At 43.9% G+C, this 24,998-nt stretch overlaps 1 protein-coding gene and 1 long non-coding RNA gene across 2 annotated transcripts in view; one reads left to right on the top strand and one right to left on the bottom strand.

The window, feature by feature from the left end:
- Positions 1-24,998, top strand: part of TXNDC15 (thioredoxin domain containing 15) — a 144,253-nt gene that overhangs the window by 54,699 nt on the left and 64,556 nt on the right. The window lies entirely within an intron of this gene.
- The window catches only part of LOC130267218 (uncharacterized), an 88,948-nt gene that overhangs the window by 2,635 nt on the left and 61,315 nt on the right, over positions 1-24,998 (bottom strand). The window contains exon 2 of the long non-coding RNA XR_008843101.1: positions 18,151-18,265. This is a non-coding gene — a long non-coding RNA (uncharacterized LOC130267218). The remainder of the gene's footprint in view (positions 1-18,150; positions 18,266-24,998) is intronic.

The following is a 24,998-nucleotide window of genomic DNA, read 5'->3' as shown; positions in this document are numbered from 1 at the left end:
TTAAATTAATTCTACCTTATAATTATGAATACTAAAAAAAATTGAACAAATCATCAATAAGCACTGGTATATGGTTAAACAAGATAAAGACATAGGAGGATTGCTGCCAGACCGAGCCCCTATTGTATATAAAAACGCCCCCAATTTGGGGTTAACGATTGCACCAAGTATAAAACCACCCATAAAAACTCATAATATGTCTGAGACGTGGCTAAACACAAAAGTTTTTTTTAGATGTGGAATATTCCCTAATTGTGTGAAGGTGAAGGGCCCTAAAAAAACGATACAAATTTCATCATGCACCACTGACTTTAAATGGATTATTAAAGAACACATTTCGTGCCACACAAGTGGAGTACTATATTTGATACAGTGTGGATGTATGAAACAATACATTGGGAGAACAAAAAGACCATTAAAGACCAGAATTGCTGAACACTTAACAAACATAAAAAATGGAAACTTAAAACACCCTTTATCAGCTCATTTTGCAAAATTTCACAATAAAGAAACTACTACTTTCTTCTACACAGGCTTACAAACTATCAAGAAAGATTGGAGAGGAGGCAGTTTCATTGTTAAAATGTCTAAGGCCGAAAGTCAGAAGATTTATGAATTCAATTCTTTAGAGCCGAATGGCCTAAACTCGAATTTTGAACTTTTTGGATTTTTGTAGAGTGTGTCCCGCCCTCCCCATGGAGGCCCCCTTTTCTCCTTAGGGGCCCCCATGGAGGAGCTGGACCCACTCTATCTTTGCTTTGCGTGACAGCCATCCTTTAACCTTTCTGTGTATTAATTGCTTTCAGTGACTGTATTTTATCATGTATATCTATATTTGTATTATTTTATTTTATTCACTTAATTTCATTTTTATATCTATTTTTTTAATTTTTTTTATATTTCTTTTACTTTATTTCTATTTTTTATTTTTTACTTTTTAATTTTAATTTTATTTTAATTTATTTTTCTTTACTTTTATTAATATTTTTATTTATTTTTATTATTTCTATATCTCATTATTACTTTTGTACTATTCTCTTTTTACTCTATCTGTACATCCTAATCATCTTACTGTGTGTTATATTTACCATTTCAATGTTTATAATATATATAATACTATACTTAAATAAGAACGCACATATACTGATTCTATATGTGAACATTGTTCTATCAAGATGGAACAACTCTGTTTCCCGTTCCATTCCGCTATTTGCGGAAGATCTAAACAGAAACACACCTGTTACAATTAGACAGGTAACATGTATAAAAGGACTTTGAGCTTCACTGTTAAAGATATCTCTACTGAGGAAAGGGTCATATATAAAGTACCCTGAAACGCGTCTAGAGAAAGAAATATTTACCGCAATCCACAAACCGCTATCACTTACCTCCGATACAACTTTATCATCTGCTGTTTCCACACCTGGCTGCATTCCATCCGCCATTCCACCAGACGCCGAGAGATCCTCCACGAGGCCTTCCTTCCTTTGTTTCCGGAGTAAGATCCATCTATCTCCGAGTGTACCTCCATCCCCGGAGACACTCCGTGACTTCTCCTCGGCCTGCGGCAACCGGGCCCGTCCCCGCAAGCGCATGCCAGCACTGGACACAGCCTCCACGACATCTGTCTTCGAGCCTGCATCCATCTCCGGAATTATTCCGTGACCGGTGATTTCTCTTTGGCCTGTGGCATCCGGGCCCCTCACCGTAAGCGCATACTAGCGCTGGACACCGCCTCTACAACACCTATCTCTCGGACGTCCAGCCAAAAACCACCTTTAGGAGTTGGCGCACTTTTTAGGCTAAAATTTTTAGCCTAAAGTCTGTGTGCGTGTTATACGCCGATACACCCCCAGGAAAGGCAGGGGGAGAGAGGCCGTCGCTGCCCGCTTCTCTCCCCCTGCCTTTCCTGGGGTCTAGAGCGCTGCTGTCGGCCCTTTTCACCCTCTGGTTATCGGCGCCGCTGCCCGTTCTGTCCCCCTGACTATCGGTGCCGGCGCCAATAGCCAGGGAGAGAGAAGTGGCGCCGACAGCCAGGGGGAGAGAAGGGGCAGCGGCACCCATTGCCGGCGCCGCTGCCCCGTTGCCTCCCCCCCATCCCCGGTGGCATAATTACCTGAGTCGGGTCCGCGCTGCTCCAGGCCTCCGTCGTGCATCCCCGGCCTCATTGCTATGCGCTGAACGGCGCGGCGCATGACGTCAGAGCGCCGCGCCGTGCATAGCAACGACGCTGGGGACGCACGACGGAGGCCTGGAGCAGCGCGGACCCGACTCAGGTAATGGGTCAGCGGCGCCGGCAATGGGTGCACCTGCCCCTTCTCTCCCCCTGGCTGTCGGCGCCGCTTCTCTCCCCCTGGCTATCGGCGCCGGCACCGATAGTCAGGGGGACAGGACGGGCAGCGGCGCCGATAACCAGGGGGTGAAAAGGGCCGACGGCAGCGCTCTAGACCCCAGGAAAGGCAGGGGGAGAGAAGCAGGCAGCAACGGCCTCTCTCCCCCTGCCTTTCCTGGGGGTATATCGGGGTATACACACGCACACACGCACCCTCATTAGCGGTAGAATACAATTTAAATGCCATTTTTTAAACATTTTTTTAATATATTTTTTGTATTTCAATACCATACCTCCCCACAAGGGCCCTGTGGTAGGAGGCATTTATGTATTAGATTTGCATTATTTATTTTATGTCTCATTTGTAATATTTTATATTAAATTTGTACATCATTTAAAGTGAAGCACAGTCCGACTTTATTTTTCTGTAATTTCATCATCATGTACCATTTTATGGTATTAGTCTAGAGGCATTTCGTACCCCCCTTTTTATCCTTATATATTATTTTATACTGGTATTTTTTTGGTGTAAATACTTTCCATTTAGCCTAGACTAATTTATATTGTGAGCTGCACATATCCCAATTTCTTTTTGATTTAATATACATATCTGTTTAACTTTCTGTAGCCAGTTGATATGGAAAAAAATAATTCACTGGAATACCCCTTTAAGATTACCTTCCACTGGAACGAAAGGTCCTTGACCAACTCGTAGTATTATCCCTTTACAGTTGGGAAACTACAGTCAGGCATGCAATGTTCTCCTGGCATTTCTCAGACTTAAATACAGACTCCTCCATCAGACTAAGGCTAGAGTTACATATAGCATGGGTTTACTAAGGATAGAAGTTGTCAAACCAATCTAATTTGCTTTTATGAAGAGGTGAGTAGAAGCCTTGACAGAGGAATGGCTGTGGATATAGTGTTTCTGGATTTTGCTAAAGCATTTGATACTGTCTCTCATAGATGTCTGACAGGTAAGTTAAGGTCTTTGGGTTTGGAAATTTTAGTTTGTAACTGGATTGAACACTGGCTCATGGATCGTACCCAGAGAGTGGTGGTCAATGATTCATACTCTGATTGGTCCCCGGTTATTAGTGGTGTAGCCCAAGGTTCTGTACTGGGCCCGCTGTTGTTTAATTTATCAATGATATAGAGGATGGCATTAACAGCTCTGTTTCTATCTTTGCAGATGACGCCAAGCTTTGTAGCACGGTACAGTCTATAGAGGATATGTATAGGTTACAAGATGACTTGGATAGACTAAGTGTCTGGGCATCCACTTGGCAAATGAGGTTCAATGTGGATAATTGTAAAGTTATGCATCTGGGTACTAATAACCTGCATGCGTCGTATGTCTTAGGGGGGATTAAACTGGCAGAGTCACTGGTAGAGAAGGATCTGGGTGTACTTGTAGATCATAGACTACAGAATAGCATGCAATGTCAGGCTGCTGCTTCCAAGGCCAGCAGGATATTGTCATGTATCAAAAGAGACATGGACTCGAGGGACAGGGACATAATACTCCCCCTTTATAAAGCATTGGTACGGCCTCGCCTGGAATATGCTGTTCTGTTTTGGTCACTAGTCCATAAAAGGGACACTGTGTTGCTGGAAAGGGTGCAGAGATGCGCGACTAAACTAATATGGGGCATGGAACATCTTAGCTATGAGGAGCGATTAAAGGAGTTACAATTGTTTAGTCTTGGGAAGAGACGTTTAAGGGGGGGGATATGATAAACATATATAAATATATTAATGGCCCATACAAAACGTATGGAGAAAAACTGTTCCAGGTTAAGCCCCCTCAAAGGACAAGGGGGCACTCCCTCCGTTTGGAGAAGAAAAGGTTTAGTCTCAAGGGGCGACCCGCCTTCTTTACCATAAGAACTGTGAATTTATGGAACAGTCTACCTCAGGAACGATTAATAAATTTAAAACAGGGTTAGATACATTCCTGGAACAAAATAACATTAATGCTTATGCAGAAATATAAAATCCCATCCCTTCCCCTAATATCCCACCACACCCCTACCCTTCAATTCCCTGGTTGAACTTAATGGACTAATGTCTTTTTTCGACCGTACTAACTATGTAACTATATCAGGCATCCGGCTCCGGCGAAACTCGCAACAACTGATGCCAGAAATGCATCAGTTTTGTAGCACCCGGCATCCATTGTTTGTGATCGCTGGACAGGGGAACGCAGGAGACGCTGAGTGATTGTGAACTGTCCCATTCAAATGAGTGGGTTCAGTTCTGCTTTCCGTTTTTCTCTGGTACATGCCAAGAAACGACGCCAGATAACCGATATATGTAAAGGAAGCCTTACAGAAAGCAAACTGTAATTTGTCACTCTACAGAACACATTTTCACTGCTTCAGAGTCTGGTGGCATCGTGCTTTAACCCCTTAAGGACCAAGGGCATACAGGTAAGCCTTTGCTCCCTGGTACTTAAGGACCAAGGGCGTACCTGTACGCCTGTGGGAATTTCGGTCCCTGCCGGGTGGGGACCGGACCGGGGTGACTGCTGATATCGATCAGCAGGCACCCCGCGCCAATGCCCAGGGGGGTCATCAGACCCCCCATGTAGGCGATCGCCGAAAATCGCAAGTGAATTCACACTTGCGATTTTCTGCTATTCCGGTGATGCGGGTCACGTTTGACCCGGAGATACAAGGGGATCGGGGGTGTAGGATACACCCCCTATCACCCTCTGTATCTATGGGGAGGTGGCGATTTCGTCACCCCCCCAGGATCGCTGCTATTGGCCGGACTCTGCTTGCTCCCTGAGTTAATTCAGCGGCCAGAGCTGCGAGGAGGAGCCAGGGACCCCCCCCCCCTCTGTGAAGATCGGAGCCCCTCACAGAGGAAGACCCCCCCCCCCCTTAGAGCAGGGAGAGAGTACAGCCCCAGGGACAGGTAGGGTTAACCAGTAAAATAAAGTTACATATTTCCCCCCCCCCCCCCCGACCCCCTAATAGTACCTAAAGGGTCCGCCACAATTTTTTGTGTGTGACCCGGGCCCTATTAGGGATTAGGGATTTGGCCTTTTTTTTTTTTTTTTGGCCGCAGCGCTTTCTCCCCCCCCCCCCCCCCCCCAATACAGTTAGTTACACCAATCACACACACTACATACTCACCCCCCCCCCCCCCCACACACACACACACACACCCCCGCCACCCCCACCACCGTAGAAAAAAGGCGATTGCTCGCCAGGCATTTTTGGCAGCGGAGGCATACGCTTTTCTTGCCTCCGACTCCGAATCTGTCAGTGAGGACGATGAAGATCCAACATTCCTGTGTTCTTCATCGTTCTCCTCCTCATCTAGTACTGATGATGAGCCCCCTGCACGACGGCGGAGACGCCGCTAGGCGAGGCCACGCACCCCCCATGATAGTGGCCCAGTGGCCGGCACTAGTGCGAGTGGTGATGCTGCTCGTACTAGGAGTCTGACCCCCCCAGACAAGTTTACCGGAGCCCCCGAAACACCTAATAGAAGAAAAGTAAACACTTGCGATTTGCGTCTTTTCCGGACCCCCCTTCCAGTGAACCTGTCTGGAGACCCCCAGAGGCTTATCAGCCACGGGTTCCGGAGTTTGTTGGCGACTCCAGAATCCGGATTGACAATTCTGGATTCACTGAAATTGACTATTTCAGTTATTTTTTTCAGTGACCGTTTTGTCAATCTAATGGTGGAGCAGACGAATCTGTACGCCAGGCAGTTCATCGCCCACCACCCTGATTCTGTTTTGGCCAGGCCCAATGAATGGTACGCCATTGATGCAGCAGAGATGAGGACATTTTGGGGCCTCTTGCTGCATATGGGCCTGGTCAAAAAACCAAGTGTCAGACAGTACTGGAGCGGGGACATCCTCTACCAGACCCCGCTTTACAGTATGGTCATGGCACGGAGGTAGTTCGAGGCCATTCGGAAATGCCTGCATTATGCAGATAATGCGGCATGTCCTCCCCGAGGTGATCCCGCCCATGACCGGCTTTACAAAGTGAGGCCGGTCATCGATCACTTTGGGGCCAAATTTTTGGAGGCCTACGTACCCCTCAGGGAGCTCTCGGTTGATGAGTCTCTTATCAGTTTTAAGGGGAGACTCATCTTCCGCCAGTATATTCCCTCGAAGCGGGCGCGGTATGGCGTGAAGCTCTATAAACTTTGTGAGAGTACCTCTGGGTACACTCTCAAGTTTAGAGTGTATGAGGGACGAGATTCCCGTATTGAACCCCCAGATTGTTGTGCACCCTTTGTTGGATAAGGGTTACCACGTGTACGTGGACAACTTTTATACCAGCATCCCTCTCTTCACATCCCTTCCCGCCAGATCCACATCCGCTTGTGGGACCGTGCGGAAAAACCAGAGAGGCCTCCCTCTAAATTTTCTGCAGACACCTATGCCCAAGGGGGAGTCCCGTGCCCTTACCCATGAAAACCTGTTGTTGGTCAGGTATAAGGATAAGAGGGATGTCCTTCTGCTGACCACTATTCATGGTAACGGCAGCTCACCTGTGCCTGTGCGAGGTACCACAACACCGGTCCTCAAGCCCGATTGTATTCTGGACTACAATCGGTATATGGAGGGAGTTGATCCCTCTGATCAAGTCCTCAAGCCATACATGGCCATGCGGAAAACACGGGTCTGGTACAAAAAAGTTGGGGTCTACTTCGTACAGGTTGCCATGTACAACGCTTTTGTACTGTCACAGTACGCTGGCAACACAGGGACATTCCTCCAGTTCCAAGAAGAAGTCCTAAAGGTCCTGATCTTTGGCGACCGGGAAAGAGCAGGCCGGACTTCCCAAGGAACTGGAGTTATAGGTGCCAGGATCGTTCCAGGCCAACACTTTCCAGGTGAGGTCCCCCACACTGGAAAGAAGGGACAATCCCAGAAAAAATGCAGAGTGTGTAACAGGAGGGGGATTCGGAAGGATACCAGCACTCAATGTGACACTTGCCCCGATCATCCGAGCCTCTGCATTAAAAAGTGCTTCAGGGAGTATCACACTTCCATGCAGTACTAAATTTTCCCTTTTCATTTTAATTTTCCATAATTTGACCCCAATGTACCATGTCCAGAGTACATTCCAAATTTTAACACCATAAAACCACTAAATTGCCCAAAAAAACTCATCTAAAAAAACAAAAACTGATGAGACCTCTGGGGGTATTTTTTTCTCTGGGTCATGGGTCACTGAGTCACTATCATCGGGGACTTTTTATTTTTCTTCAAATGCGCAGCGCTTTCTCTCCACCTGAGCGGGGTGCGCATTTGAGGCAACAGGTCAGGGACGGCCACACACGTCACATTCCCAGAATGAGGATTCAGAGCATAGGGTTTGGGGCGGGCATATTTTTTTGTTTTGGCTATGCTCTGGGTCATCATTCTGTGAACATAACCGGTTTTATAATTTTATGTCCCACTGTACCCCATTTTAGTTATTTATTGAGGGGGGGTCCCACTGTTCTGGCTCCATAGGTCGCAACGCAGAAGCTCAAGGCCCCTGAATGCGACCTGCTCCTCTCAGACCAGTGTGCAAGCTGTTTACGCCCAGAATTGAGGTATGTCCTTACTCCAAAGAAATGTATTTACAAACTTACGGTGACATTTTCTCCTTTTACCACTTGTGAAAATGAAAAATTTGGTGTAACCCCAGCATTTTAGTGTAAAAAAAATCAAATTTTTCATTTTCACATCCCACTTCATGAATATTTATCAAACACCTGTGGGGTGTGAAGACTCACTGTACCCCTTGTTATGTTCCTTGAGGGATGTAGTTTCCGAAATAGTATGCCATGTGGGCTTTTTTTTGCTATCCTGGCACCATAGGGGCTTCCTAAATGTGACATGCCCCCAGAGCAAAATTTGCTCTCAAAAAGCCAAATATGACTCCTTCTCTTCTGAGCATTGTAGTTCGCCCGTAGTGCACTTCAGGTCAACTTATGGGGTACCTCCATACTCAGAAGAGATGGGGTTACAAATTTTGGAGGGGTATTTTCTGCTATTAACCCTTGCAAAAATGTGAAATTTGGGGGGAAACATACATTTTAGTGAAAAAATTATAATTTTTTTTACATATACAAAAGTCATGAAACCCCTGTGGGGTATTAAGGCTCACTTTATTCCTAGTTACGTTCCTCAAGGGGTCCAGTTTCCAAAATGGTATGCCATTTTTTTTTGTTTTTTTTTTTTGCTGTTCTGGCACCATAGGGGCTTCATAAGTGCAACATGTCCCCCAAAAACCATTTCAGAAAAACGTACCCTCCAAAATTCCCTTGTCGCTCCTTCCCTTCTGAGCCCTCTACTGCGCCCGCCGAACAATTTACATAGACATATGAGGTATGTGCTTACTTGAGAGAAATTGGGCTACAAATACAAGTTTTAATTTTCTCCTTTTACCCCTTGTAAAAATTCAAAAATTGGGTCTACAAGAACATGCAAGTGTAAAAAATTAAGATTGTGAATTTTCTCCTTCACTTTGCTGCTATTCCTGTGAAACACCTAAAGGGTTAACACACTTACTGAATGTCATTTTGAATACTTTGGGGGGTTTAGTTTTTATAATTGGGTCATTTGTGGGGTATTTCTAATATGAAGACCCTTCAAATCCACTTCAAACTTGAACTGGTCCCTGAAAAATAGTGAGTTTGAAAATTATTTGGAATATCCATTTTCCTTACAAGCAGAGAGCTTCAAAGTTAGAAAAAAGCTAAATTTTCAATTTTTTCATCAAATTTGGGGATTTTTCACCAAGAAAGGATGCAAGTTACCACAAAAATTTACCACCATGTTAAAGTAGAATATGTCACGAAAAAACAATCTCAGAATCAGAAAAAGTAAAAGCATTCCAGAGTTATTAATGTTTAAAGTGGCAGTGGTCAGATGTTCAAAAAACGCTCTGGTCCTAAGGTGTAAAATGGCCTGGTCCTTAAGGGGTTAAACCACAGCACTTTTGTGCCTATTTTAATGCCAGATGAGCTTTTGAATGCTGTAGTCAGCAGATTGTTTGTACTGTATGCCGCTCAGCACTCACTGACTGTCAATGGCAAAGGCACATGTCCGAGCAGTCCTAACGCCTAGTCGACGCCTGCCACACAAAGCATATCCGCCAGTAATATTTCCGTGCAGATATACTGCTGTTTAAATGAGCCAGAAAGGCAGATGACATTGGTAGGTGCTTCATAGGTGTTTGATTTTATACACCTGTGGCAGTGGAATTGACTCAATCACCTGAATTCAATGATTAGGGTATGTTCACACATAGTTATAGTTAGTACGGTCGAAAAAAGACATATATCCATCAAGTTCAACCAGGGAATTGAAGGGTAGGGGTGTGGCGCGATATTGGGGAAGGTATGGGATTTTGTATTTCTTCATAAGCATTAATGTTGTTTTGTTCCAGGAATGTATCGAATCCTGTTTTAAAGCTGTTAGTTTTTCCTGCTGTGACCAGTTCCTGCGGTAGACTGTTCCATAAGTTCACAGTTCTCATGGTAAAGAAGGCGTGTCGCCCCTTGAGACTAAACCTTTTCTTCTCCAGACGGAGGGAGTGCCCCCTCGTCCTTTGGGGGGGGGGGGTTTAACCTGGAACAGTATTTCTCCATATTTTTTGTATGGGCCATTAATATACTTATATAAGTTTATCATATCCCCCCTTAAACGTCTCTTCTCAAGACTAAACAATTGTAACTCCTTTAATCGCTCCTCATAGCTAAGATGTTCCATGCCCCATATTAGTTTAGTCGCGCGTCTCTGCACCCTTTCCAGCTCCACAGTGTCCCTTTTATGGACAGGTGACCAAAACTGAACAGCATAATCCAGGTGAGGCCGTACCAATGCTTTATAAAGGGGGAGTATTATGTCCCTGTCCCTTGAGTCCATGCCTCTTTTGATACATGACAATATCCTGCTGGCTTTGGAAGCAGCACCCTGACATTGCATGCTATTCTGTAGTCTATGATCTACAAGTACACCCAGATCCTTCTCTACCAGTGACTCTGCCAGTTTAATCCCCCCTAAGACATACGACGCATGCAGGTTATTAGTACCCAGATGCATAACTTTACATTCATCCACATTGAACCTCATTTGCCAAGTGAATGCCAAGACACTTAGTCTATCCAAGTCATCTTGTAACCTATACACCTCCTCTATAGACCGTACCGTGCTACAAAGCTTGGTGTCATCTGCAAAGATAGAAACAAAGCTGTTAATGCCATCCTCTATATCATTGATAAATAAATTAAACAGCCGTCCCAGTACAGAACCTTGGGGTACACCACTAATTACCGGGGACCAATCAGAGTACGAATCATTGACCACCACTCTCTGGGTACGATCCATGAGCCAGTGTTCAATCCAGTTACAAACTAAAATTTCCATACCCAAAGACCTTAACTTACCTGTCAGACGTCTATGAGGAATGTGAAAAAGACAAAAAAACAACAAGGTGCGCTCCTAGTGTGGACGGTATAGCAGAGTGGCTTCAATGTGCACAAAAATTGAAGGCTTACCAAATCGTGTTGTGCTAAGAGCACAACACCTCAGCAGGCATATAGACTCGCAGGAAGAAATGGAGGTCAGCAGCCACGGTTTCCTTTCCAGGTTCCTCTCGGTCGCTGGATGGGCAATGAAAAGTGGTGGATAAAATCCAGGAAAACAGGAATTACCATACGGCGCTTTCACTCCTTGGACAGATGCAGGCAACAGTCCATATGGCAGGTTAATTCTTTATTGTGCAACTTCAAGTTTCGAGCTCGTGCTGAGCTCTTCGTCAGGCATATGATCAATAACATTAAAAACGGGTGATTTAAAAGCCCGGGGAAGGAACATCTTCCGGGTCACCAGGTCATTACAATCAATTAATCTAATTCAATACCTTGTTTAAACTTAATAGAATTTCACAAATATCAATGTACACGTGAAACATAAGTTAAACTTGATTACATGTGTACGGCAGATCTTAAAATAAGGGGCTTTAAAAACACTATATAGCGCTGCTACCCCCGTAAGTTGCCCACGCCAGCCACCTCTGGATGAGTGAACTCCAGAGCGAGGCTGGGTAAACAAACTAGAGTAATGTTCCATTCGCTAGATTGTGGCTGCCGGCGGATGTGACAACTCTCATACTGTGTAGGTGTGAGATGAAAGACACGCGCAAACATGTAAGGCAGCGCTAATACCGAAGGCAGTAAGTATTGTAGTGTCTGATCAATGATGTGACTGGTGTGCTCTGATTGACAAACATATTGCACGGGGATCACTACTATTTGGCTGACAACTTTATAGTGTAAGTAACGGCATCACCGTGATGCGCTCAGTGCTACAGATGCATCAGTGCATGGGACATTAAGGGCTGAATTCAGTATGGTGCCACAATGAGCAAAATTAACTATTTGAGCAGTGTAATTCAAGGATTTAGCAATGTCAGTGATGTTTATGTGAGTGTCATTACACGGGAGTAACTGTTAAGATATTAGTTAGTGTGCTGACATGTGATGTCAGCAGCGGTTAACCGCACTCCATGCTATGGATGTAGCATATGTAACAGTGCCATCAGTGCATGTATCTTGTAAGAGCGATGTGCATATAATTATATGAAACTGTGCCGGCAATATACGGGGCACCAGTATGATACAATCTGATACAATCAATATAAGCATCGCACTGTTCAGCCTTTCTCACAGTGGAAGGATGCATACAGTATGGAAAAAATCCCTTTATAAAATAGGTGTGTTATGCACCAATCAGCCCCGAAGTCTGTAAGCTGTTTCCTCTTGCGGTCACAACAAACAAGATGTGATGCTCACATCTATGTTAAATGAGGTGGCTGGCGTGGGCAACTTACGGGGGTAGCAGCGCTATATAGTGTTTTTAAAGCCCCTTATTTTAAGATCTGCCGTACACATGTAATCAAGTTTAACTTATGTTTCACGTGTACATTGATATTTGTGAAATTCTATTAAGTTTAAACAAGGTATTGAATTGGATTAATTGATTGTAATGACCTGGTGACCCGGAAGATGTTCCTTCCCCGGGCTTTTAAATCACCTGTTTTTAATGTTATTGATCATATGCCTGACGAAGAGCTCAGCACGAGCTCGAAACTTGAAGTTGCACAATAAAGAATTAACCTGCCATATGGACTGTTGCCTGCATCTGTCCAAGGAGTGAAAGCGCCGTATGGTAATTCCTGTTTTCCTGGATTTTATCCACCACTTTTCAGACGTCTATGAGGGACAGTATCAAATGCTTTAGCAAAATCCAGAAACACTATATCCACAGCCATTCCTCTGTCAAGGCTTCTACTCACCTCTTCATAAAAGCAAATTAGATTGGTTTGACAGCTTCTATCCTTAGTAAACCCATGCTGGTTATCACTTATAATACTATTATCCCCTATGTATTCCTGTATGTAATCCCTTATAAGTCCTTCAAAAATTTACCCACAATGCACGTTAAACTTACCGGTCTATAGTTTCCTGGGGAAGACCTAGAGCCCTTTTTGAAGATTGGCATCACATTCGCCTTGCGCCAGTCCCTTGGCACAATACCAGACACCAGTGAATCTCTAAATATCATGAACAGGGGTACATGCATCTTTTTGCCGCAGATTTTCTGCTGCTTATTAACCAGCAGAAATTCAACTGCAGAAAATAAATTGACTTCAAACTCAGTGGGAAACTCACTGTAAAACCACCCATGTGAACGTACCTTTAGGGTACGTTCACACGTACGCAGATTTGATGCACAGGATTTTCTGCTGCTGATTTCAATGTAAACTAAATGATTGAGCACAGATTCTGATCTGCAGTTACAAACCCTGTGCATCAAATCTGTGCAGGATCCTGTACGTGATCCTGACGCTACATTTACACTATGGGGAAGATTAATCAAAACTTGTGCTGAGGAAACGTTGACCAGTTGCCCATAGCAACCAATCTGATTGCTTCTGATTGAAAAGCCCTCTGAAAAATAAAAGAAGCAATCTAATTGGTTGCAAAGGGCAATTGGTCAACTTTTCCTTAGAAAAAGTCTTGATAACTTTCCCCCTAGAAGTGGAGTGGTTCTGTTTGGAAATTATGGTGCAGCAGTTTTGATTATCTTAAATTTTTATTATTTTGGTGGAATCTTTTGGGAAATGCGTTGCTGTCTATGGAGGCGGCGCATGTTCAAGTGGTTCTAGTGCTGACTGCTCTGCACGAAATGTCTGCCTGGAATTTTTCAGGCAGATAATCTATAATGTGAATCTGGTCTTGGGGTACATTTTGACATTCATACTCTGTAGCAGATTTTGTTGTTACCCATTGACTACAATGGGTCTGCAGAAATTCGGTTGCAGATTTTACTCTGTGGAAATTCTACAACAGAATATGTACATAAGAACACACCCTTAGGGCTCGTTCACATGAGTGGATCCACAGTGTATTTTTCGCTGAAGATGATGGACTTCTAAGGTTTGCCTCCAGATGTGCCTGCTTGGAGCAGCAATCCGCTGCTACGAGCAGACACACTACTGCAATGTGCGAGTCGCCGCAGGCATGCACGGTGTACTTGAACACATCGCGGTCATTCCCCCTGCTCCATAAGGTGTTCACTCCAGGTCTGATTACCGACGACCACTGGGCCGGCGGCGTGTGACGTCACGCCTTCGCCCCCGTGTGACGTCAATCTCTGCCCCTCAATTCAAGCCTACTGGAGTGTGCGTGATAGCTGTCACGCCCCCTCCCATAGGCTTGCATTGAGGGGCGGAGCGTAACGTCACACGGGGGCGGAGGCGTGACGTCAGACGGCGCCGGCCCAGTGGTCGTCGGTAATCAGACCTGGAGTGAACACGCTCCGGGGACTGATTACAAACGGGGTGCCGCGTGCAAGATCCCGGGGGTCCCCAGCGGCAGGACTCCTGCGATCAGGAGGATAGGGGATAAGATGTCTAAGCACCGGAGAACCACTTTAAGTCAATGGGCAGCAAAATATGCACGTGTGAACATACCTTTAAAGGGGTACTCCGGTGGTTAATTTTTTTGACTATATGGCATCTTCTTTGTAAGTTTTGTTTTTTTGCAATATACATGTATTATATGTTTTGGCAGCATGTATGTCTTTTTCTTACCTGTTTGTTGGGCAGGAAGTTCTGTAGTTCAGAGGTTTTTTTTTTTTGTTTTTTTTTTTTACTGTTGTCCACAGTTCTGAGTCTGTTGTGGACAAGATGTCAAAGCTTTTTTTCCCCTCTGTCTGCATGAGAGGAATAAGCCACGCCCCCTCATCTCATCCAGCTGAGTACACAGCTCCACACCTCCCCTCCCCCTGCTCTGTATTCTAAGGACGCAGGTCTGCACAGGAGAAGGACCTCACAGAGAAGATAAGTGATATCTGAAGGGGAGGATGAGAAGGTGCACAGGCTGGGGATGTATGGACTGCAGGGGAATAAATCTCATACTGGGAATGATCTCTATGGGGGAGATTTATCAAAACCTGTGCAGAGGAAAACTTGCCCAGTTGCCCATAGCAACCAATCAGATTGCTTCTTTCATTTTTCTCAGGCCAAAATCAAAGCAGCAAGCTGATTGGTTGCTATGGGCAACTGGGCAAGTTTTCCTCTGCACAGGTTTTGATAAATCTCCCCCTATATGGGAAGGGGGGGGGGGGGGGGGACTCCTGAATGACACATGCTGGAAGTTGAAGTCCTTGTTGTGTATGTGTGTGTATGCTAGTGTTTACAAACCAATGTGCCTCCAGCTGTTGCAAAACTACAACTCCCAGCATGACCTGACAGACTTTGGGCATGCTGGGAGTTGTAGATTTGCAACAGCTGGAGGTACACTGGTTGGAAAACACTGTTCTAGCCTATTCAGCATACACATCATGTTACACCAGTGTTTCCCAACCATTGTGCCTCCAACTGTTGCAAAACTATAACTCATAGCATGCCCAAAGGCTGTCAGGGCATGCTGGGAGTTGTAGTTTTGCAACACCTGGAGGCACCCTGGTTGGGAAACACTGGTGTATGCCCTACAGATGTGTGGTGAACTACAACCCCCAGGAGACTACAGAAGCAGCATGCTGGTGTTATACCACAGACTGAAGACTCCTGAATGACACATGCTGGGAGTTGTAGTCCCTTTTGTGTGTGTGTATGACAGTGTACCCCAGTGTATTAGTGTGCTGTGTATAAGTGTGCTGTGTATAAGGGGGCCGAACCGGGAAAATAGTAGGATGGGTAAAGGGCAGAACAAACAAACAAAAAAAAGGAGCCGCCCCAAACCAGCAAGGCATGTGGCATACTGGGATTTGTAGTTTTCAGCACAGCAAGTAACAGGAAATAGAAGCAAAGATAGTAAAACAAAGTGGGGGATAAAAAGACAACAAAGAACGGAAATAGAGTAGCCTAAACAACAAGAATAGAAATTAAACAAAACCAATACGGTAAGTCAAAAACGGAAAAACACGTGGACCACCGGAGTACCCCTTTAAATTCCGCATGGACATTCTGCCGTGTGAACATAGCCTAAGGGTGTTTTAACGTAGGTTGATTTTGCTACATATTTTGTTGCTTATTTTCTATTGTTTTTGTTTTTTTTACTGCTGGTTATTTTTTGCTGGTAAGTCAATGATAAAATAAATACAGAAAAGAAAAAGCAGCAAATCCGCAAGTAAATCTGCTGTGCGTTCACACGGGCGGATTTGTATGCAAAGTCGCAGCATGTTTCCCGCAGCAAATATTTTATTGAAATCAGTAGGGCCTGCGGTGGATTTTCCACAATGGAAATCCAGCCAAGAGCCCGCCCCATTCAAACACTCTGTGAAATCAAATACTCCTTTGGGTACATTCACACGGGAGAATTTTGGTGTGTAAAATAAAAAGCAGCATATCAGCTGCAGAAAGTACGCAGCAAAACCTGTCTGTGTGAATGAATCTTAACCCTTTAAGGACTCAGCCCATTTTGGCATTAAAGGGTACCTCTCATCAAATAAAATTTTGATATATTTTAGATTAATGAATGTTGAATAACTTTCCAATAGCATGTTAATGAAAAATATGCTTCTTTCTATTGTATTTTTCCCGATCAGTCCTGTCAGCAAGCATTTCTGACTCATGCTGGAGTCCTAAACACTCAGAGCTGCCAGCCTGCTTTGTTCACAGCCAAACAGGCTGTGAACAAAGCAGGCTGGCAGCTCTGAGTGTTCTCCTTTGTGAACAAAGCAGACTGGCAGCTCGTAGTGTTTAGGACTCCAGCATGAGTCTGAAATGCTTGCTGCCAGGACTGGTAGGGAGACCCCTAGTGGTCATTTCTTCAAAGTGGAAAATGAAATAGAAAGAAGCATATTTTTTAATAACATGCAATTGTAAAGTTATTCTGCATACATTAATCTATAATATATCAAAAGATTTGTGATGAGAGGTACCCTTTAAGGACTCAGACAATTTAATTTTTACGTTTTCGTTTTTTCCTCCTCGCCTTCTAAAAATAACTCTTTTATATTTTCATTGCCAGACTATTATGAGGGCTTGTTTTTGGCGTGACCAGTTGTCCTTTGTAATGACATCACTCATTATATCATAAAATGTATGGTGCAACCAAAAAACACTATTTTTGTGGGGAAATTAAAAAGAAAAACGCAATTTTGCTAATTTTGGAAGGTTTCGTTTTCACGCCGTACAATTTACGGTTAAAATGATGTGTGTTCTTTATTCTGAGGGTCAATACGATTAAAATGATACCCATTATTACATACTTTTATATTATTGTTGTGCTTAAAAAAATCACAAACTTTTTAACCAAATTAGTACGTTTATAATCCCTTTATTTTGATGACCTATAACTTTTTTATTTTTCCGTATAAGCGGCGGTATGAGGGTTCATTTTTTGCGCCATGATCTGTACTTTTTTGATACCACATTTGCATATAAAAACTTGTAATAAATGTTTTATAATGTTTTTTTAATAAAATGTATTAAAGTATTAATTTTGGACTTTTATTTTTTTTTACGTTCACGCCGTTCAACCGTACGGGATCATTAACATTTTATTTTAATAGTTCGGACATTTACGCACGCGGCGATAGCAAATATGTCTATTCAATTTATTTTTTACGCTTTTTGGGGGTAAAATAGGAAAAAACGGACGTTTTACTTTTTTATTGGGGGAGGGGATTTTTCAAATTTTTTTTTTAACTTTTAAATTTTTTTACATTTTTTTTTACACTTGAATAGTCCCCATGGGGGACTATTCATAGCAATACCATGATTGCTAATACTGATCTGTTCTATGTATAGGACATAGAACAGATCAGTGTTATCGGTCATTTTCTGCTCTGGTCTGCTCGATCTCAGACCAGAGCAGAAGACGCCGGGAGCCGGAAGGAGGAAGGTGAGGGAACCTCCGTGCGGCATTCTGAATGATCGGATCCCCGCAGCAGCGCTGTGGGGCGATCCGATCATTCATTGAAATCACATACTGCCGCAGATGCTGGGATCTGTATTGATCCCGGTATCTGAGGGGTTAATGGCCATTGCTGGCGGGTCCCTGGCTGCGATCAGCAGCCGGGATCAGCCGCGCATGACACGGGCATCGCTCCGATGCCCGCGGTTATGCACAGGACGTAAATGTACGTCCTGGTGCGTTAAGTATCACCGCACCAGGACGTACATTTATGTCCTGCGTCCTTAAGGGGTTAAAGGGGTAGTCCGGTTAAGCAAAATGATTGATTATTTGAACTATAACTAAAAGTTATTTATGTCAGCCATTTACTGTTATTACCAATCATGGGCAGTTTTCTTGATTTGAACATATGACTCACTCACTGGAAAGTTCTTTTAGCTGCTGCTTGTGATCCAGTCTGTCTCACTTCCTGCTCACTCTCCCTCCTGCAAGAGACTGGGAGAAGCAGAGGCTGACGTAAACGCAGTTTAGAATGAGCTGAAAAGCAGGAAGTAAAAATAGGGTTATATGGATACCAGTGTGCTAGAATTTTATTTTTGTAAACTTGTATTATCAAAAAAATGTTTTGTTAAATTCGTGAATTAACCCCTTAAGGACCAGGCCATTTTACACCTTAACCTCTTCAGGACCCATGACGTATGCATACGTCATCACACCCTGGGTCTTAAGGACCCATGACGTATGCATACGTCATGGCGTTTTCCGGTCTCTGCCGCTCGCCGGGCAGAGATCGGAACCGGATGCCTGCTGAAATCCTTCAGCAGGCATCCAGGGCAAACGCCGAGGGGGGCCATGTAGGCCCCCCATGTCGGCGATCGCCGCAAATCGCAAGGGAAATCGCCCTTGCGATCTGCGGCGATACCGGGCTGATCGGGTCTCTGGAACCCGACCACCCGGTAATTTCGCATGATCCCGGCTGTCACAGACAGCCAGGACCATGCTAACGTATAGGAGCGAGGTGGCAAGCCTGCCACCTCCTCCTATCCCCTGCGATCTGTCGGTTAGTTAACCGACCAATCGCAGGAGGGGAGGCGGTTACTTCCTCCCGTCCTGCCCGGCCCCTGAAAGTCCGGAGAGGACGGGAGGAAGACCGAAGGACGCGGCGGGGGACGGGGGAGTGCTGGGGACCGGCCCCGGTACTTACCTCGTCCCTGAAGACCCGGATCCAGACGATGAAGATGGCGGCGGTGGCGACAGGTGAGTAGATCTTTAGCCGCGGTCGGGCCCTTCACAGCAATGCACGTCGCCGTAAAGCGGCGTGCATTGCTGTAATAGGACCCTGTAAACTACAACTCCCAGCATGCCCAGACAGCCCTTGGCATCTGGGCATGCTGGGAGTTGGTTTTGCAACATCTGGAGGTCCACAGTTTGGAGACCACTGTGCCCTTCTAGATGTTGCAAAACTACACATCCTCAGCATGCCCTTCCTGTCCAGGCATGCTGGGAGTTGTAGTTCTGTAACATCTGGCCCTTCAGATGTTGCAGAACTACAACTCCCAGCAGGCCTGGACAGTTTTGGCATACTGGGAGTTGTAGTTTTGCAACATCTGGAAGGGCACAGATTGGGAACCACTGTATTAGTGGTCTGCAAACTGTAGTCCTCCAGATGTTGCAAAACTACAACTCCAAGCATGCTGGGAGTTGTAGTTCGGCAACATCTGGCTCTAAAGATGTTGCCGAACTACTACTCCCAGCATACCTGAGAATGTTTGGGAGTTGTGGTTTTGCAACAGCTGGAGGCACACTGGTTGGGAAACATTGTTTCCTAACTCAGTGTTTCCCAACCCGTGTGCCTCCAGCTGTTGCAAAACCACAACTCCCAAACATTCTCAGGCATGCTGGGAGTAGTAGTTTTGCAACAGCTGGAGGTCCCCCCCCTGTGAATGTACAGGGTACATTCACATGGGCAGGGGCTTACAGTGAGTATCGGGCTGCAAGTTTGCGATGCAGCAAATTTTGCGCGGCAGCTCAAACTCGCTGTAACCCCCCGCCCATGTGACTGTACCCTAAAAACACTACACTACCACAAAATAAAATAAAAAGTAAAAAACACTACATATACACATACACCTACACAGCCCCCCTCCCTCCCCAATAAAAATGAAAAACGCCTGGTACGCCACTCTTTCCAAAATGGAGCCTCCAGCTGTTGCAAAACAACAACTCCCAGTATTGCCAGACAGCCGTTGACTGTCCAGGCATGCTGGGAGTTTTGCAACAGCTGGAGGCACCCTGTTTGGGAATCACTGGCGTAGAATACCCCTATGTCCACCCCTATGCAAATCCCTAATTCAGGCCTCAAATGCACATGGCGCTCTCACTTTGGAGCCCTGTCGTATTTCAAGGCAACAGTTTAGGGCCACATATGGGGTATCGCCGTACTCGGGAGAAATTGACTAACAAATCTTGGGGGTCTTTTTCTCCTTTCACCCTTTATGAAAAGGTGAAGTTGGGGTCTACACCAGCATGTTAGTTTAAAAAAATAAACTTTTTACACTAACATGCTGGTGTTGCCCTATACTTTTCATTTTGACAAGAGGTAAAGGGGAAAAAAGCCCCACAAAATTTGTAACGCAATTTCTCCCGAGTACGGAGATACCCCATATGTAGGCGTAAAGTGTTCTGGGGGCGCACAACAAGGCCCAGAAGGGAGAGTGCGCCATGTACATTTGAGGTGATTTGCACAGGGGTGGCTGATTGTTACAGCGGTTTTGACAAACGCAAAAAAAACAAAACCCCACATGTGACCCCATTTCGGAAACTACACCCCTCACGGAATGTAATGAGGGGTGCAGTGAGAATTTACACCCCACAGGTGTCTGACAGATCTTTGGAAGAGTGGGCTGTGCAAATTAAAAATGTTGTACAGCCCACTGTTCCAAAGATATGACAGACACCAGTGGGGGGTAAATGCTCATTTTATGCCTTGTTACGTTCCTCAAGGGGTCTAGTTTCCAAAATGGTATGCCATGTGGGTATTTTTTGCTGTCCTGGCACCATAGGGGCTTCCTAAATGCGACATGCCCCCCGAGCAAAATTTGCTCTCAAAAAGCCAAATATGACTCCTTCTCTTCTGAGCATTGTAGTTCGCCCGCAGTGCACTTCAGGTGAACTTATGGGGTACCTCCGTACTCAGAAGAGATGTGGTTACAAATTTTGGGGGGTATTTTCTGCTATTAACCCTTGCAAAAATGTGAAATTTGGGGGGGGAAACACACATTTTAGTGATTTTTTTTTTATTTTTTTATTTTTTTTTACGTATGCAAAAGTCGTGAAACCCCTGTGGGGTATTAAGGCTCACTTTATTTCTTGTTACGTTCCACAAGGGGTCTAGTTTCCAAAATGGTATGCCATGTGTTTTTTTTTTTTTTGCTGTCCTGGCACCATAGGGGCTTCCTAAATGCGACATGCCCCCGAGCAAAATTTGCTCTCAAAAAGCCAAATATGACTCCTTCTCTTCTGAGCATTGTAGTTCACCCATAGTACACCTCAGGTCAACTTATGGGGTACCTTCATACTCAGAAGAGATGGGGTTACAATGTTTGGGGGGTATTTTCTGCTATTAACCCTTGCAAAAATGTGAAATTTGGGGGGAAACACACATTTTAGTGAAATGTTATTTTTATTTTTTTACATATGCAAAAGTCGTGAAACCCCTGTGGGGTATTAAGGCTCACTTTATTCCTTGTTACGTACCTCAAGGGGTCTAGTTTCCAAAATGGTATGCCATGTGGGGGATTTTTGCTGTTCTGGCACCATAGGGGCTTCCTAAATGCAACATGCCTCCCAAAAACCATTTAAAAAAAACATACTCTCCAAAATCCCCTTGTCGCTCCTTCGCTTCTGAGCCCTCTACTGCGCCCGCCGAACACTTTACATAGACATATGAGGTATGTGCTTACTCGAGAGAAATTGGGCTACAAATAGATGTATACATTTTCTCCTTTTACCCCTTGTAAAAATTCAAAAATTGGGTCTACAAGAACATGCGAGTGTAAAAAATGGAGATTGTGAATTTTCTCCTTCACTTTGCTGTTATTCCTGTGAAACACCTAAAGGGTTAAAACGCGGACTGAATGTCATTTTGAATACTTTGGGGGGTGCAGTTTTTATAATGGGGTCATTTGTGGGGTATTTCTAATATGAAGACCCTTCAAATCCACTTCAAACCTGAACTGGTCCATGAAAAATTGTGAGTTTGGAAATTTTGTGAAAAATTGGAAAATTGCTGCTGAACTTTGAAGCCCTCTGGTGACTTCCAAAAGTAAAAACACGTAAATTTTATGATGCAAACATAAAATAGACATATTGTATATGTGAATAAAAAAAAAATATTTGGAATATCCATTTTCCTTACAAGCAGAGAGCTTCAAAGTTAAAAAAAAATGCAAAATTTTCTAATTTTTCATAAAATTTTGGGATTTTTCACCAAGAAAGGATGCAAGATACCACAAAATTTTACCACTATGTTAAAGTCGAATATGTCACGAAAAAACTATCTCGGAATCAGAATGATAACTAAAAGCATTCCAGAGTTATTAATGTTTAAAGTGACAGTGGTCAGAATTGCAAAAAATGGCCGGGTCCTGAGGTGTAAAATGGCTGGGTCCTTAAGGGGTTAAGGACCGGAGCGTTTTTTGCAATTCTGACCACTGTCACTTTAAACATTAATAACTCTGGAATGCTTTTAGTTATCATTCTGATTCCGAGATTGTTTTTTCGTGACATATTCTACTTTAACTTAGTGGTAAAATTTTATGGTAACGTGCATCCTTTCTTGGTGAAAAATCCCAAAATTTGATGAAAAAAAATGAAAATTTTGCATTTTTCTAACTTTGAAGCTCTCTGCTTGTAAGGAAAATGGATATTCAAAATATATTTTTTTTGGGTTCACATATACAATATGTCTACTTTATGTTTGCATCATAAAATTTATGAGTTTTTACTTTTGGAAGACACCAGAGGGCTTCAAAGTTCAGCAGCAATTTAGAAATTTTTCACAAATTTTTCAGGGACCAGTTCAGTTTTGAAGTGGATTTGAAGGGTCTTCATATTAGAAATACCCCATAAAGGACCCCATTATAAAAACTACACCCCCCAAAGTATTCAAAATGGCGTTCAGTAAGTGTATTAACCCTTTAGGTGTTTCACAGGAATAGCAGCAAAGTGAAGGAGAAAATTCAAAATCTTCATTTTTTACACTCGCATGTTCTTGTAGACCCAATTTTTGAATTTTTGCAAGGGGTAAAAAGGAGAACATTTTTACTTGTATTTGAAACCCAATTTCTCTCGAGTAAGCACATACCTCATATGTCTATGTTAATTGTTCAGCGGGCGCAGTAGAGGGCTCAGAAGGGAAGGAGCGACAAATGGTTTTTGGGGGGCATGCCGCATTTAGGAAGCCCCTATGGTGCCAGGACAGCAAAAAAAATACACATGGCATACCATTTTGGAAACTAGACCCCTCAGGGAACGTAACAAGGGGTAAAGTGAACCTTAATACCCTACAGGTGATTCACGACTTTTGCATATGTAAAAAAAAATATATATATTTTTTACCTAAAATGCTTGTTTTCCCAAAATGTTTACATTTTTAAAAAGGGTAATAGCGGAAAATACCCCCCAAAATTTTAAGCCCAATTTCTCCCGATTCAGAAAACACCCCATATGGGGGTGAAAAGTGCTCTGCTGGCGCACTACAGGTCTCAGAAGAGAAGGAGTCACATTTGGCTTTTTGAAAGCAAATTTTGCTCTGGGGGCATGCTGCATTTAGGAAGCCCCTATGGTGCCAGAACAGCAAAAAAAAAAAACACTTGAAATACCATTTTGGAAACTAGACCCCTCGGGGAACGTAACAAGGGGTAATGTGAACCTTAATACCCTACAGGTGTTTCACGACTTTTGCATATGTAAAAAAATATATATTTTTTTTACCTAAAATGCTTGGTTTCCCAAAATTTTTACAATTTTAACCCCTTAACGACGCAGGACGTCTATTTACGTCCTGCGCCGGCTCCCGCGATATGAAGCGGGATCGCGCCGCGATCCTGCATCATATCGCTTCGGTCCCGGCGCTCATCAACGGCCGGGACCCGCGGCTAATACCACACATCGCCGATCGCGGCGATGTGCGGTATTAACCCTTTAGAAGCGGCGGTCAAAGCTGACCGCCGCTTCTAAAGTAAAACTGAAAGTATCCCGGCTGCTCAGTCGGGCTGTTCGGGACCGCCGCGGTGAAATCGCGGCGTCCCGAACAGCTGATCGGACACCGGGAGGGCCCTTACCTGCCTCCTCGGTGTCCGATTGACGAATGACTGCTCCGTGCCTGAGATCCAGGCAGGAGCAGTCAAGCGCCGATAATGCTGATCACAGGCGTGTTAATACACGCCAGTGATCAGCATAGGAGATCAGTGTGTGCAGTGTTATAGGTCCCTATGGGACCTATAACACTGCAAAAAAAAAGTTAAAAAAAGTGTTAATAAAGGTCATTTAACCCCTTCCCTAATAAAAGTTTGAATCACCCCCCTTTTCCCATAAAAAAAATAACAGTGTAAAAAAAAAAATAAACATATGTGGTATCGCCGCGTGCGTAAATGTCCGAACTATAAAAATATATCATTAATTAAACCACACGGTCAATGGCGTACGCGCAAAAAAATTCCAAAGTCCAAAAAAGCGTATTTTGGTCACTTTTTATACCATTAAAAAAAATGAATAAAAAGTGATCAAAAAGTCAGATCAAAACAAAAATCATACCGATAAAAACTTCAGATCACGACGCAAAAAATTAGTCCTCATACCGCCCTGTACGTGGAAAAATAAAAGTTATAGGGGTCAGAAGATGACATTTTTAAACGTATAAATTTTCCTTCATGTAGTTATTTTTTCCAGAAGTGCGACAAAATCAAACCTATATAAGTAGGGTATCATTTTAACCGTATGATCCTACAGAATAATAAGGTGTCATTTTTACCGAAATATGCACTGCGTAGAAACGGAAGCCCCCAAAAGTTACAAAATGGCGTTTTTTTTTCGATTTTGTCGCACAATGATTTTTTTTCCCGTTTCGCCGTGCATTTTTGGGTAAAATGAGTAATGTCACTGCAAAGTAGAATTGGCGACGCAAAAAATAAGCCATAATATGGATTTTTAGGTGGAAAATTGAAAGGGTTATGATTTTTAAAAGGTAAGGAGGAAAAAACGAAAGTGC

This window comes from Hyla sarda, chromosome 4 (genome assembly GCF_029499605.1).
Source record: "Hyla sarda isolate aHylSar1 chromosome 4, aHylSar1.hap1, whole genome shotgun sequence".
Classification (NCBI taxonomy): Eukaryota; Metazoa; Chordata; class Amphibia; order Anura; family Hylidae; genus Hyla; species Hyla sarda.
This window is presented reverse-complemented; position numbering and strand designations above follow the sequence as displayed.